Below are 14,249 nucleotides of genomic sequence, written 5' to 3' on the forward strand. Positions count from 1 at the left end.
CTTTGTTGCAGCTGCATAATATTCCATTGCATGCATGTGTATATGTTTGTGTATATATACACACAGAGCCTACATCTTTTTTATCCATTCATTTATTCATAGACACATAGGTAGGAGTGTGGCCCTGTTAGATAAAGCCGTTGGTCTGGGAAGACCTCTCTGAGTTGTGTTACTCATGTTGAAACTGGGGCAATGGGGACTGCCATGCACAGACTGAGGGTAAGGACTTACCAGCAGAGACCGTGTGAATGCAAAAGCTCCGTGGTGAGAAAGATCTCCTCTGGAGGAACAGCAAAGAGGCCAGTGTGATTGGAGTGAAGGACTCAAAGGGCAGGTTCACAGAAGAGGCACTCAGAGGGCAGGCAAGAGTCACGTCACATGGCCCCTGGGCCAGTGTAAGCGGTTATGGGCTTTAAGAGGAATGAGAAACTTCAGAGACTCTTAAGCAGATGAGTGTCATGGTCTGATTCCCACATGGATTGCTATACAGGGAACTGAATGAAGAGGGGACAAACTGACAGTAGGGGGCCAGTCCATCTTCCAATCCAGAGAAGGTGCTTTCTGGATAGAAGCCATGAGATGTTGACAAGAAGCTGGCTCAGGAGCTCTTGATGCCAGAGCTCTAGCTGTCCACCTTGTACCTAAGCCCTCTGCCACAAGCCAGGGCGAGTGGCGGTGCCCAGCAGCACCCTTCGGCAGAGACAGGCACTCTGAGAGGAGTAATCCTGGGCAAGACCCAGCTCAACCCAGCCAGCCCAGCGCCCCGGGGAGCAGGTGGGGCTAGGAGGTGCGGCCAGGAGGAGGGTGGCGGGGGAGGGCCAGGAGACTCACTGTCTGGATTTTGGTCTCTCTGAGTCCATGCAGGGGAGGTGGGGTATGTAGGTAAGGCCAGAGGTGGAGAGACAGCCTTCTTAGGCCTCTTGTGCCCCCAGATTCCCAGCTCAGGTGCCCTTTGGCAAGTCAGCAAGCCTCCTTCTCCATACCCCCAAAACACTGCTGAGCTGGCAGTCTGGGTCCAGGGTTGCATTCTCCTTGGCTCTCAGATCTGATGTTTTTCTGGAGTAGACCCTCAGGAGGGTGGTACAGACGGAGGTAGGGTCAGGATCTCAGAGAAAGAACACTTCACCTTCTTCATCCAGACCTCCTGCTGCTCACAGGATCCTGCTGCCTACCTCAGTTTACCCAGAATGGCAACCTTCTTGATGGATGAAGTCTTATTCCTTTTCCCAATTGTCAGCCTACACAAATCCCCGTATTTCCCTAGCCCTCTGGGTAGGGGCGAGAAGGAAAGGAGGCTCTCATGATGATATACTCCTGCATGCTCAACAGTTGGGAGCTTTGCCCCTGCTAGGCTTGCTTTCAGCCTCCCTCTCTCCACTGCCTGCATCCCAGCAGCTCCTGGACATGCCTAGGACAGCAGGGCCTTCCACGTGCTCAGCTCTGCTGCTTCTGTGGAGGACAGGGTTTCTCTCCCCAACCCCCAAAAGACAGGCCCACAGGCAGGCGGGTAAGAGTCCCCCAGGGAGGAGGGGTAAGCAGGAGCAGCCAGACACACCTGCCTCATTCCTTTCCTCTTGTTCACCCAGGAGAGAGCTGTGGGGGCTGGGTTCCCTGCCCCCTTGCTCCCTCCCATCCCAGGGAGGAGGAGAGAAGAGGTGTGTGTATGGGGGAGGGAGTGAAGGCCTGGGGGGTCACTCCCACTCCAGCAGGGTCCACCACTGCTAATGCTTTGGTGTCATCCTCTTGTGCCTTCCAGGCTTAAGGAGGACAGAGCTGGGGGAGGAGAGACTGAAGAGGAGAGATACAGGATCAGGGTTGGGATAATGAGGTAGGAGCAGGAATATTGCAGAGCATGCTGCCTCCAGAGGGAGGGGTGGGTGGTAGGGTGGGGCAGGGGCTGGACACTGCGTGGAGGGGGAGGGCCATGTTCCACTCAAGAGCAGGCGAACTAATCTATGCTGGCCTGACCTATAAAGGAAGAGAGGGAAAGTTGGGAAAGGGACAAACCAGGTGTTGCCCGCTCCACATCCTCTCTCTGGGCCAGAGGCTGACTGGAGTCTGAAGTCAGTTGAAAAGAGGAATGTGGGATTTGGCAAGGGCCCTAAAGGGACATGTGGAAGTGATGAAGGTCAGGAAGATAGGGCCCGAGGGGCATCAGGCTTAGGCATACTGGCTGAAGGGTGAGGTGGGAATCAATGCACCGATTGGAAATAGGGGGTGGTGGAGGTAGATGGGAGGAAGAACTTGTCAAAGTGCTTGGGGAGGACCACGGTTGCAATCTGGGAATAAAAACATGGTGAGCCATAGATCAGAGGGGCAAGGAACAGTCCTGGTTCTCAACACCTTTGGCCTTGATGGCCCCTGGAGGTGTCCTTGCAGGAGGAAACAATAGTATGGTCTACTGGAGCCTGGATGGCCTCAACAAGAGGGAGGGAGAGCACTAACAGAGAATGAGGACAGATCTGCAGGCAGGCTTAGGATTAAGGGTCAGGGAGAGGCAGCCAGACCCGGGTGGGGATCAGAACCCAGACATCCTGCTTACCAGTCACCCAAGGTCCCAGGGCTGAGAAAAGGACAGAGGCAAAGGTAGGGGCCCTGGCAGCTGGAGGAGGACCCTGGTGAGCGAGAAGCAAGGTCAGCGGCATCCAGGCCCTGCTCCTCCCAAATTAGTGCGTCCCCAGCTAGCCCCCGGCAGGGGGCCTTCCACATTGGAGTTTGTCCAGGCCGGAGTCGGGGCCCCCTCCTCCCCTCTGAGCCCCCCCTTCTCATGTGGTTGCCGGCAGCTGCCTGCGGTCGCCCCAACCCCTGTGCTCAAGGCACGGGGACTTTCCAACAGGGGAAAAAATGACTTAATGAGAGTGGGAGCCGGGGGCGGGAGGGACAGGTCCCTGTAATCACCGCTCCACTGTGGGGCCTGCGCGCCTCCGGGGCCCTTCCCGGCTTCCTGCTGCCAGCGCCCCCCCTCAGGCTCCGCTGGGGGAGGGGGACGGACGGGGACAGGGGATCCCAATTCAGGTTTCAGGCTCTCTGGGTCCTCCGGCCGCCTGTGCTCCCTCGGCTCGCGGCGCGTGGAAGCTGGAACGCCCCGCGATCCCTCTCTGGACTTTGTCCTTGAAGTCGCGCGGGGTGGAGGAGGGTGGGCGGCGGCCTCTGCCAGGAGCCGGGGTCCTCGGCGGGCGGCTCGGAGGGGTGAAGGATCGAGAGGAGAGCCCTGTGCCACTTTGCGGCTGCGCACTTCGAAACGCCCCCGGTTACTGTGGCAACCAGGGCAGTCGAGGTGTGTCCGCGGGGCTGGGAGGCGCCCACTCCCCCTTTTCTCGCCGCCCTCCGGGCCAGGCCCGGCCGCTGCGGTGCGCGGGGGTGGGGGTGTGCCGTTACCATGGCAAGGGTGCGCTAGGAGGGCACATTCTTCCCCAGGGTGGGAGCGCCCTGGGGATACGAGAGGGGGGGTGACGGGGGCGGCAGAAAGGGGAGCGGGGGGTGGTGGTGGAGGGAGGGTCAGAACGAGGGAGGAGTCTCGGACGACATGAACCAGGGCTCCTTGGGGTTGGGGTGGGGAGTTTGGAATCTGGCCCCCTCCGCCTGGCTCCCCGGAGACGTCCCACTCCCCCCCCCCCCGCACCCTCCCTGGGGTTCAAGCCCCTCAAATCCCCGGTTTCCGGGGTAGGGATCCCCAACTACCGACTCGGAGGTCTTTTAGCCTCCTCTGAGGCCAGGCTCTAGCGTAGTGTCTGTCCCTTTCCCCGCGAGCGGAGCTGCAGCCCAGACTGCGACCTGAAGGCCTGCAATTAAGCCCCCCGCCCGCCCCTGCGCCGGCCGCCGGCTCTCTGCCAGACGGGCCTGCACCGTCAATTACAGCCGCGCGCAGCAGCTGATTACTCCGGAGTCAGGGAAGCGGCCGGGTGGGGACCGCAGGCTGGCCCGGGGGGCGGGGTCCTCGGGGTTGTCCCCAGCCTGGGATCCTTAACTGGAACTTGGGACTGCGGCCCTCCAGCCCGACTTCTCCGCGCCGGACAGTACGGGGAGGAGGGGTCTACTCAGTGCTCCGTCCTGCTGTGCCTCAGTTGCTCTCTCTCTCTCTTTTTAAAAGATTTTTTATTTATTAGAGAGAGAGAGAGAGATACAGGCAGAGGGAGAAGCAGGCTCCATGCGGGGAGCCCAACATGGGACTCGATCCCGGGACTCCAGGATCGCGCCCCGGGCCAAAGGCAGGCGCTAAACCGCCGAGCCACCCAGGGATCCCCCAGGTGCTCTCTTCTTGAATGCACACTGCACTCAGGGCAGAAAGAGCGCAGGGAGGGTGTGTGTGTGTGTGTGTGTGTGTGCGCGCGCGTTGGGGCGTCTGGACTCGAGGGCTGCGTCCTCAAGAAGCTCAAGCCCTCAAGGCCGGCTCTCCTTCCCGCCGCAGACAGTCGCGTGGGTCTCCCCTGGCCCGGAGCCCCACCCAGTGGACCTGGCTCTGTCTTGCTGAGCCAGCCCCAGGGTGGCTGCCAGCCCGTACCGCACGTCGGTGGGAATCAGAGAACGGCGCCCCTTCTGGGCGGGAGGCTCCCCCCAACACTTCTGCCCCACAGGGGAGGGCAATCTGGGGCCCCCCTGCGACAGTGGGGTGTCCGCCACCACCCTCGCCCCTGCATCCCATCTTCGCTTTCCCCCCTGCCTGCGGGCCTGCAGGGGCCGGGGTGTAGCTCGCGTCTCCCGCGGTCCAGCTGCCCACATCTGGCCGGCAGCTGGGCCCCGCCCACTGCGCACTGCTGTGGCCCCGGCGCCCTCTGTTGGCGACGAGCGGCGATGCACAGTTTTCGGGCCCGCACCGGCCTCAGCCGCCGCCGCCGCCGCCGCCGCCGCCGCCGCCGGGGGTTGGGGACCGGGGGTCCGGGGTCTCGCTTCATCTCCGTGGGTTTCGGAGTCGGCCTATTCCACGCCCCTTGTCCTGGGGCACAACCTGACTCCTTTGGCTTTTGCTTCCTGCCGGCCGCAGCCTCGATGACCTTTCCTCGGTCCCTGTGTACTTCAAACCTTGTTCGGTGACCCGGGTGTCCCCCAGCCTTCCCATCTAGTCCAGTTGTCCTTGCTTCGTGGGCAAGTTCTGCGGCGCGCTCTCTCTGCGCCCAATGTAAAGTCCGCAAATAGGGACATGATTACATAAATCATCGTCCATCTGCTCAGGGGAATTCTTCGCAGTCCTTAAAACTGAGGTGGTTGAAGCATATTTAGTGACTGAGACAGTGTTTGCTCTATATGGGTGTGCGTGTGTGTGTGTGTGTGTGTGTGCAAGATACAAAGTAGCCTAGGGCAGGATCCCTCCTTTAGTGCAACAAAGATTTATAGATGTGATTTGCATTTTAAAAGTCTAAAATAGGGCAGCCCCGGTGGCCCAGCGGTTTAGCGCCGCCTTCGGCCCAGGCGGAGACCTAGGATTGAGTCCCCCAGCGGGCTCCCTACATGGAGCCTGCTTCTCCCTCTCTCCTTCTCTGTCATGAATAAATAAAATCTTTTTTTTTTTTTAAACCTCTAAAACAAGCAGCAAATTGCTAGCGGAAACTATTTTGGGATGATGGGATTATAGGTGGTTTAAAACTTGTTCTTTTTCATCTACATTTTCATTTGTTTATAATGAACATGTATTACTTGAACACAATAATAGTTCCATATACAGAATATTTTTGAGGATCCAATTATATCATTGAAATATACTAAAGAAAGAATGTTTCTAAAACTAGGAATTATGGAGACCTGGCCTCCTGACCAGAGCTAATATGATTATGTCATTAGGATTTTCTTCTTAAAGTTGTGACAGTTTGTAGTGAAAGCAGGTTTCCAACCTCTGAATCCCAAGGCCCAGGGAAGCCAAGAAGTTGTTAAAAATCCATATGCACATCCAGTAATCTCACGATAAATAACGGATTTATAATCCATTCTACTGCATACGTAGACAGACTTTGCCATGATTGACAACACAGAACAAATTTCGTAAGTTTAATACCTTTATCTCAGTCTTGATCTTCTCTCATCTCTTTGCAACACTGCACATCAATTGTCCTCTCCTTAGAAATATTTTACCATTTGGTGCACTGGCTGGTCCTCCTGTCCCTCTCCACTGTCTCAAGGACTTCCTCCATTCTTTCCTTGTCTTTTTTCTTCTTATTTGATATAACAGAAAAATTACAACATACAAGGAACTTTCCCCTTCTTTGAGCCACTTGAGAGTAAGTTGCCTACATGATGCCCAATCACAAATTTCTTACAAAAAAGGGACATTATCCTAAATAACAGTACAATGCTTGTGATCAGGAAATTAACATCGATACATTCATATCATCTAACCCCCAGACCTTATTGGACTTTCATTACTTGGCCTAATGATGAAAGGATACAGTCCAGAATTATTCATTACATTTGGTTATCACGTCTTTCCAGTGTCCTTCAGTCTGACACAGTGCAAAGATTTCCTTTACTTTAATGACCGGGACAACTGAAAAGACTGCAGACCGATTATACTGCAGAATGTCCCTCAGTTTGGGTTTATCTGTTGTTTCCTCATCATTAGATTTGGGCTATGCATCTTTGGCAACATTATTATAGATATGAGTGTTTTACTTGTTGCATCATTATTTATTTTGGTGCTGAAAAAATTTCCCAGATTGGGCCAGCTGCCAAGCTGGCTTCTACCACCATGGTTCTTTGATCACTTCCTTATTTTCTGGCACAAGATGTTCGAAGCTCCAATCTTGTATTTTCTCTGCTCCAGCCCTGCAACCAGTCATTTCTCTGAGGCACTTTTGTTCTTTTTAATGGGGAGGGATATTCAGAAATTAAGATCTAGGTGCTAGGTATGCTCATTTCTCTTGGGGTATCACTGCTTTCGGGCTGCTCAACGGACAGTGCTAGGAAATATATATATAATTTTACACATACATTTCTATCTGTCTATTGATCGATCAATCTCTCAATCTCTCTATGTAGAAAACTATGAGCGCACACCATACCTTCAATTCCAATGCAACATCACAAGATTTATTCTAATTTACCCCCTTTCTATTTCTGTGACTTCCTTCTCTCTTCTTGTTGGAAGGGTTGTTTAATCCCTCTGTAGATAATTTATTCCTTGCCGTTGCTGCTGCCCCCTTGTAGACTTCCACCTTCTCTCATCTTGGCCTCGAAAACCTATGCTAGCTGAATGTCCTCCCCCAGCTCCCTGCACATGGGTGATTTACTTTGGCTCCCCATCATGGCTTTGGAGCAAATTATTCAGGCAGGCAGGCAGGCAGGCAGGCTGGCTGGAGGCAATCTTGAAGCTCTAGATATAATTCTCAATCCTCTCTGTTCAGTAAATGGCAACTGCTCTTCTACCGATTCCTATTAAAAGCGCTGGAGTCACTGGAGTCCTTTAGTTCTCTGACATCTCACATCCAATCTATCAGTAGATCCTGTCCCCTCCTCCATCATTACCATCCTGCTCCATGCCACCATGGTCTCTTGCCTTGAATGACTGCAGTTGTCTCCTAGTTGGTCTTCCTGCTTCTGCCCTCACACACCCCCAGTCTATTCTATACACAGCCACCAGAATAATCCTTTTAAAGTGTTAGTCATGTAGCGTGCTTCCTCTGCTCAAAATTCTCCAAAGTCTTCCTATCTCATTCAGAACAAGAGCCAAAGTATTTGCAATGACTGGCAAGGCCCTACAAGATCTGGCTCCCACTCCCACTCCCACGTTCACCTGTTCTCCTCCTACTTCTGCCCTCATCTATTTAGTTTAGCCACACTGGTCTCCTGGCAATTCTTTGAAGAAACCAAATTGTCCTGCCTCAGGGCCTTTGCACTTATTATTCCCTCTGCCTGAAATAGATTTCCCATGGTAACCATGTGGATGTTGCCTCTCTTCATTCAAGACTTCACTCTAATATCTCCTTACAAGAGGGGCCTTTGCTTAGAACAAACTATCTAAATTAGCAAACTTCCTCTTACTTTTCCCTTCCCTTCATAGTACACATCACATATTTGACGTATTTGTGTACTTGTCTACCATCTGCCTTGTACTCCATAATGGAAACTCCACGAGAGCTGAGATCCTCTTTTATTTTTATTTTTGTTTTTCCTATGGCAAGAATGGTACCGAGTACATAGGAGGTACTCAATAAATAAAAGTAAGTAAATGAATGAATGAATGAATGTCTATGGGAATGATGACCAATTTGTCTTTAGGCCCAGCCTTGCTTCTTAGGATTTTTCTTAAAGTCCTGCTACCAGTTAGACATGTTTTGCTGTGTGTCCATGGCACCGCAAACTAAAGCTTTATTAAAGCAGTTTCATTATCTCATGTACTTATTTGTTAATTTAGGACTGAAGCTTTGTTTTGCTCCCTACTGTCTTCTCACTGCCTAGAACAGTGCCTGGCATGGAGCAGGCAATTAATATTTACTGAATAAATGAGTGAAATATATAAAAAAAAATGAGTGAAATATTTCCCCCTCCAAATTAGTTCTCCCTGACTTGCTTGTTTCTCTTTATGACATTATTATTTTCCTTGTTGCTAAGACTCAAAACTCTGTCAGCGTGGATTTTCCCCTCTCTCCTTTTTTCCATATTCAGTCAGTGGCCAAAAGCTGCATTTCTCCCACTTCCTTGGCACTGGCAATATTGTAATCCACCATACACCCCCAAACATCACAACGGTCTCCCAACTGGCCTCTCTCATCCCTGTTTCTCTCTCTTCAATCCATCCTTATCAGATTTTTCTGTTTTTCTCTTCCATAAAGTGCTCTGATCATGTCATTTCCTCTGGCTAAAGATTTCAATGGGTCTTTGTGCCGATTAGGGTTCTTAATTGCAAACAACAGAAATGGACTCTGGTTTACTTAAGTAGAAGAGGAATTTACTGGAATGATATCAGAAAACTCACAAAATTGACAGGAAGCCTCCAGAATCCGTGTCAGGAAGTAGGCAGGAATCAAGAGGAACTAAGCAGCCAGAACCTCTGTCAGGTCTTGCCTTAAGGGCAGTCTGATTAGGGGACTCCCGCCCCTGGGCTCTGGAGGTCCTCTCTTGCACAGCCTCTACTCTGAGAACTGGCTGTTGCTGCCACTAGAATGAATTATAAACAGTCCTCTGCTTCCTTGGGTCACTTACTGATCAGAGTCGCAAGTGGGATCATTGATTTGGCATACTTCTGACGTCACAGTTCTGTGACTTTCCTATCAGGGGTCAAGGGTGGGGATCCTGACCTCCCACTAACACCTTCACTAAGGAGGATCCTCCAAAAAAGGAAGGAGGCTTAGGTGCTAGGGAGCTAAAGACCCCAGAGGTTCTGGAGCATGTCATTGAACCCCTCCATGGTATGTCACAAGCCATCACTTCCAGTTTTGCTCCTTTGCACCCCGGTTTCTGCTGAGACAGGAATACATGCAGTTCCTGAGTTGATCATTCCCGCCTTGGCCCTCTGTACTAGCTGATCTCCAAAGATGGTCCCCATTGAACCAGGCATGCTTCCTGTACTCTCACCTATGAATTGTCCCCTCCCTTTGAATCTGGGCCATCCCTGTGATCTATTTTCACTCATAGCATGCTGTGGAAGTGATGCTGCATGAATTCCAAAGGGAGGTCGCCTGTCGGAATGTTCATGGTGGGGAAAGTCAGCCACCACTCATGTATGAGGTTTGCATACCTGAGATCACCATCTACAAGGAAAACTTCAGCAAGCCAGATGGAAAGACTATCTAGAGAGAGAGGAATGTCTGGCCAGTCCCCATCTGGTCCAACCAGTTCAGATGAGGTGTCAGATTTCTGTTTTTAAAAAGCCACCTTGGACATCCAGCCCAGATGAGCCTTCAGATGACTGCTGCTTCCATCTGACTGCAACTGCATGGCAGGCTCCCAGTGAGAGCCGCCCAGCTGAGTGGAGTCAACCACAGGACTGTGAAAGATAAAAATAAATTGTGATTTTAAGCCACTAAGTTGTGGGGGGTTACACATTAATAGAGAAGCAAAACTGTCCCTTTGTGGTATGTGTTTTGTTCTCTCTGGAATGCTTTCCCACTGTCTTATTTTTTTTAGACTTTTATTTAAATTCCAGCTAGTTAACATACAGTGTAATATTTGTTCCAGGTGTATAATACAGTGATTCAACACTTCCATACAACACCTGGTGCTCATCATGACAAGCGTGCCCCTTAATCCCCAACACTTACTTCCTCTATTCCCCCACCCACCTCCTCTCTGATAACCAGCAGTTTGTTCTCTATAGTTAAGAGTCTGTTTCTTGGTTTGCCTCTCTCTCCTTTTTTTCCCCTTTGCTCATTTGTTTTGTTTCTTAAATTCCACATATAAGTGAAATCATATGGTATATGTCCTTCTCTGACTTATTTCACTTAGCATTATACTTTTCAGCTCCATCTATGTTGTTACATATGGCAAGATTTCATTATTTTTTTTGATTGAATAATATTCCGCGCACGACATCTTCTTTATCTATTTTTCAGTTGATGGACACTTGGGCTGTTTCCATAATTGGCTGTTGTAAATAATGCTGCTGTAAACATCAGGGTGCATGTATCCCTTTGAATTAATATTTTTTGTATTCTTTGGGTAAATACCTAGTCCCCACTGTTCTATATTATCCATGTATCCATTCATATCTGCATTTGCCAGAATCCCTTTGATGAGTGTGGTGGAGCACAGAGGAAAGAGCCGGGCTTTGAGGTCAGTTTGTGGGATGGGATGGGCTGAATCCTAGCTTAGTCTGTCTCTATCCCTGTGACCTTGGGCAGAATAATTAATTTCTCTGGACCTCAGCTTCTATATCTGGCGTATGGAAATTAAAAAAAACCTTTCTCCTGGAGTTTTTTAAGGACTAGATATGAATTATGTAAAATATCCAAATGTCTCATTTTAGTTTCATTGAGTGGTAGCAGATACCAAGCCTTCTAGACCTACATCAAATGGCACTCCTGAGGTCTACTTGTCATCAGTTATGAACTATATGGTTTTGGACAAATCCCTTAAACTTCTCTGAACCTTACCCTCCTCATATGTAACATGGGTTTCATAATAATATCTGTGTAATGGGGCTTCTTGACTGGACTAAGGACTGGGCTGTCTTGTGGTGTTAGGAGACACTGCCCCCTCGAGGCAGAACGCCCAGAACCCATAAACCACCTTCCTCAATCTGAATGGCATCAGGAATCCTTTGTAAGAGGACAAACACCATGCCCTCAGTTGGGATTAGGGAAGGAACAAACATGTCTAGTGGGCTGAGGGAATGTGACAGATGCTAGACTGCAGGGAGGAACAGCAAAGACCTCGAGAGCTTATCACCCTGAATGAGAAATGGAGGGGGAAGGGGCACACTGAACAAAGCAGAGGAAGGAGTGTTACTCGGAGTGGTGTGAAGCTGGGCATGACCATATTGTGGCTCCATATTGTATGGAGCCACATCCTCCACTCCCATCCTCCACTTTCCCAGGGCCTTCCTGATGGAGTAGGAAAGATCTGGGGTATAATGGCAAAGATGGGGGCACTAGGGACACACACATTTCTACCATGGGAACCCTTATGAAAGAGCTGAGAGGAAGCAGAAGATGCTTTCTTACCTCAGAAAGGGAGAGGTATGCCAGGAGTCCATGGGCACAGGGATCCTGGGCCAGTGAACAGGTAGAGAGGCTAGCCATGATGTCGAGATGGGTGACAGCAGGCAGGAGCCCTGATCACACGGGACTCAACCCCATCCGGCTTCTTCCTGGACTCCCACTGGAAGTGAGGAGACATGGAAATCTGAGAGGTGCAGATTAACACATGCTATCTGATTCCAGGTGCATCCCATGCAAAAACAAGCAAAACTAATGTCTGCTAGTAGAAGGCAAGATAACTGTTACTCTAGGGCGGATATATGCTTAGAAGGAAACATGGGGCGGCTCAGCGGTTGGGTGTCTGCCTTTGGCTCAGGAGGTCCTGATCCCAGGGTCCTGGGATCGAGTCCCGCATCGGGCTCCCCGCAGGGAGCCTGCTTCTCCCTCTGCCTTTGTCTCTGCCTCTCTCTGTGTGTCTCTCAGGAATAAATAAATAAAATCTTAACAAAATTAAAAAAGAAAACAAGAAGGAAACATGAAGGGCATTCTGGGGGCCGGTAATGTTTTGCTTCTTCATCAGGGAGCTGGCTATACCATAAGAACTTAAGCGCACTTAAGATCTGTGCACTTTTCTGTATGCTACTTTAATAACAAGTGAACATACACACAACGGTTTGGGAAAAGGAGGATGAACAGTTATTTCCCACTTCAAGCCCTTTGAGGTGTAGCCACAGGGGGGGAGGGGGTAGGAGATTAGTGGGCTGGAGGCCGGGACCACCTGGTGTCTGGCCTGGCTTACTCCTTTCTCCCTCCATTCATTCACTCGTTCACTCATTCACTAATGGTTTATTAAGCATCTCCTACACGTTGAGCACTGCAGGACGCGTAAGGGGATAAAAAGATTATCAAGGACAATAGTTTCCATTTATTGAGTGCTTATTTGGGAGTAGGCACCGAATATACCTCCGATCCTCATGATCCCATGAGGTATTATTATCCCCATCTATCACCTGAGTGTCAGAAAGGTTAAGCCAGTTGCTCCAGGTCCCACAGCACGGAAGGGGTGTCGATTTTCATGCAAACACGAAGTCGGTGTGACCCCAAAGGTGGAATCCTTCTCACTGAGCTGCACTGTCATCCGGGGGTCGGAGGAACCTGTTGCCAAACTGCTTCCCCAAGGACTGAAGCCTTACGGTCAGACTGGTCACATCCTTGCAGGTTCCCCATCGCTACAACGAGGGTGGAGAGCACGCCTTCCTCCCGGGGTTGGGGTGGGGGCTAAACCAGACCGCGTGCGCAGTGCAGCCCAGGGGCCGCAGTCGCTCACATTTTAGAGTCCTCGTCCCGCGCATGCGCGGACCCAGAGCAGGGTCAGGTGGAGGGCGGACCCCCCTCGGCTCCTGATCCCAGCGGGGGGAAGGCGGACCCCCCTCCCCCCTCCGCTCCTGATCTCCGCTGGGGGCCTGATGGACCTAAGTGCGCCTTAACTGCCGGGTCCGTGCTGCTGGGAAACGTGCCGGGCGAAGAGCCCTGGTCCCAGACACCAGCCAGGGAGAGTCACCTGCGGGGCACGGGGCACTGGGCACGGGCGGGCGCCGCTCTCCGGGGCTGTGGGGGGCGGGGATGAGGAGTCGCGATATCGCGAGACCCGGTGGGACCAAAGGGCTTCCCGGCCGGAAGTGAGGGGCGGGCCCGAGGGAGCGCGCTCGTTTTGAAACCGGCGGCGGGCGCGCGGCGGAGCGGGATGCTGGGCTGGAGGTCCCGGCCGTTCTGGGCCTCGAGTGGGGGCCGCAGAGCGGGCGCGGAGGGCGGGTGGGTCCGCAGGGACCTCCGCATGCGGTTTGGCTGGCAGTGGCCGCAGCCTGGGCCGGCCACGAGCTGCGAGCCACGCGGGCCTGGCCGCTGAGCTTCCCTGCAAACGTGAGTAACGTTCCCTGCCTCTGGCTCCGCCTTTTGGAGAGACTCTGTGACCCCGGAGCTCGTTTGTCCCCGACGCTAAAGCACCTCCACTCCCTGGGCCTTCACGCACCCAGGCCCCCTCTAAGGCCATGGAAAAAGTCGTGTTTTTATAAAATTAGAAGCAGTAGGCTATTTTAATCCAAATCTGTTAAGACCACTAGTGGTCTCTTTTCACTACGGCTTCCCTATCTGGGGGCGCTGAAGTAGCCATGAGCATTTTTAGGCATTTTGGAGTAAAGAATACTTTTTTTTTTTCCTTTAAGATTTTATTTATTTATTCATGAGAGAGAGAGAGAGAGGCAGAGACACAGGCAGAGGGAGAAGCAGGCTCCCTGCAGGGAGCCCGATGCGGGACTCGATCCCAGGACCTTGGGGTCACGACCTGAGCCGAAGGCAGATGTTCAACCACTGAGCCACCCAGGTGCCCCTGGAGTAGAGAATACTCCTAATTTGAGTTAAGTGGGATCCATATATTCAGTTTGTGCATATAGTTATTGCTAGCCTTTCTGGTGTGGGAGCGGCTTCTAGAATACTCCTAACCCCCACTCCTAACCCCCTACAAGCATGGTGGCCTGAAGGTACCAGAAGTCCTTGGTTCCTAGGTGTCCAGCACCAGAAGAATGAGGAGATGTAAATGCACAAGAAAATGTGAAATTCCTTGAAATCCTTTAGCTCATAAAGAAAAGAAACTTGATAGAGATTTCCCCAAATTTGAGAACCGTTGTA

The 14,249-nt window shown here is 51.6% G+C and overlaps 1 long non-coding RNA gene across 3 annotated transcripts; it reads right to left on the bottom strand.

The window, feature by feature from the left end:
• Positions 1-5,825: 5,825 nt before the first annotated feature.
• On the bottom strand, positions 5,826-13,169 carry LOC121480842. Of its 3 annotated transcripts, none has more exons than XR_005985111.1 (3): positions 12,892-13,169; positions 11,589-11,745; positions 5,826-9,913 (listed from the first exon to the last, which is right to left on the bottom strand). It is a non-coding gene; the product is annotated as an uncharacterized LOC121480842 (long non-coding RNA). The 3 variants fall into 3 exon arrangements; XR_005985110.1 differs by having other exon boundaries at positions 12,575-13,169; XR_005985112.1 differs by having other exon boundaries at positions 12,528-13,169.
• Between the last annotated feature and the right edge of the window lie 1,080 nt (positions 13,170-14,249).

This window comes from Vulpes lagopus, chromosome 22 (genome assembly GCF_018345385.1).
Source record: "Vulpes lagopus strain Blue_001 chromosome 22, ASM1834538v1, whole genome shotgun sequence".
Classification (NCBI taxonomy): Eukaryota; Metazoa; Chordata; class Mammalia; order Carnivora; family Canidae; genus Vulpes; species Vulpes lagopus.